Below are 2,443 nucleotides of genomic sequence, written 5' to 3'. Positions count from 1 at the left end.
TTATTATTATATTAAATAAAGTACAAAAAAAAATAAACTATATTGAAATATTAATATTTTTGAAATATTAATATTATTATTATTGTTGAATAATTTACAAAAAATTTTCATATTATACGTGAAGTATAAAATTATAAATTTTTTTTACATATAATACACAATTAATTTATTATTATTTTTGTTCACTGTAAAATGATATATAATTATTATTTATAAGAAGAATGAAAATTTTTATTTTTGTATGTTAATATAATTTAATTTGAAAATATTATTAAATTTTATAATAAATAAATGAAAATAAATACAACTTTCTGCATTTTACAATACAGATTATATTGTTATATAGATATTTATGTCATATTTAGCATTTGTTTTAATTAATAATTCAGATCATTCATTAATAATATAATTTATTTTTATAATAAATATTTTTTATTTTCAATTATATTAAACGAAAAAGAAAAACTAAGAAATCTGAAAAATAGTAATTATATTAATATTAGTAATATTTCTAAAATTAAGTTTAAAAATCAAAGTATATATAAATAAAATTATTATTGTCAAATAATTGATGTATTTAAAGACTATTAAAATTAATAAATCAAATGTTTTATTTTTTGTAAATAATTATTAATATATTTTTTATAAAATAAATTATTGTTCATATTTAGTTAGATTTTATTTCAAGTACTTTTAACTAATTGAACAAATATTATTATTGAAATATTAAATTTTATAAGATATAAGGTAAATTATAAATTATTAGTCTTAATAAATTGTATAAGAATAATAAATTTGATAATAAAATAAATTAAAATTTATAAATAAATATTACAATTATCATTCAATTATGTTATTTGACATAAAATTATTAAATTATGAAAAATTTATATTATAAATTTGCCATTTTACTAATATTATTAATTTATAAATTAATTAATTAAAATTTCGAATAAAATTATTTTAATGAATTATTTTATTAGAATAACTATTGTTTCGTTAAGTTAATAATGTAAAACTGCATTAAAATAATTAATAAACTTAATGATTCAGCTAATAATTAACATTCGAGTAATTATAAATTAAATTTAATTTTATACAAAAATTTTGAATAATTATTCAGATAATTAATTGATTATTTTTTAAAANTATATATATATATTATTGATATATATATATAATATAATATATATAAAACAAGAATTCAAAAAAATTGCTCAGTTAGATTTTGTATATTATTATTTCATAATGATTTTATGAAATTACAAGAAAAAAGAAATATGTTGTTCTAAAAATTACATGTTATTAATGAAAAACTGATTATATATGAAATAATATTTTTCATAATAAGATTGAATATTTTGGCTAACATGATCATCAAAATTTGCAAATTAACTATATATTTTTTCCTATGAAGATACATAATACAATTTCAATTAAAATAGAATTATATTAACACATAATAAAATTAATAATAATATATAAAAATAATATTTGAGATGTTAAAGAAGATAGAAAAATAATTTCAACATATATTAAAGAAATATTACTCTTAATAGTGAAGAATACATTAAATAATAGCTATACTACCATAATAATAGCTTACACCATATCACATTAAGCACATATACAAAATGAAGTCTTTTAGTTACCATGATGTAAAATTCGACTGAGTAATTTGCTTGCAGTGTATATTGGATAACGCTAATGTCAATAGCGATATAATGTGTAAACATTAAAAATTAATAATTCAAAAATGATTTATAAAAAATATATATAATGTTTTAAATACGTTTTTAAAAAGAAAAAAAATGGATATAAAAATATGCAATAAAAAAATATATGATTCCATCTAAAAATTTGATTAATTTAAAAAATTGACTTTTACAGAATTCTTCAACATTATCTCAAGGTCAAATAATTATTATTTTCCTCGATGTTAATTTTCATAAACATTTTTTTTATTTATAATATTTACAGAAATAATCATATAGATATTATTAAAAAACAAAATTGAATTTATGTTATATTAATTGTTGGACATACTTACAGGTATAAAATAAATCAATGTGTAGAAATGTTGTTCACATATTGTAATAGCATATTAGTTCGGATTTTGATATTCAACATCAAATATCTTGTTTGAATATATATCTGTATAGTATTATATTTTCTTCAATTAATCAATATTTTATATTATCTAAAGAAATGTCATCTGAAAAAAAAAAGAATAAAATATAATATTAATTCTTTGTATTTAATGCATTCTATCTTGTTTTAAAAGTATAATAATGAATATATTTCATGAAATATTTACATTATAATATTTTATTTTAATTTGTCACGTTATTTAATAGTTTGAATAATATTTTTATGCTAAATACAATATGTTTATATATAATATAAATAAATATTATAAATTTTAATATTAATTATTTTCTTT

The sequence above is a fragment of the Apis dorsata genome, unplaced genomic scaffold (assembly GCF_000469605.1).
Source record: "Apis dorsata unplaced genomic scaffold, Apis dorsata 1.3 scaffold_1171, whole genome shotgun sequence".
NCBI classification, from domain to species: domain Eukaryota; kingdom Metazoa; phylum Arthropoda; class Insecta; order Hymenoptera; family Apidae; genus Apis; species Apis dorsata.
The sequence above is the reverse complement of the archived record's forward strand: the minus strand, read 5'-3'. Positions refer to the sequence as shown.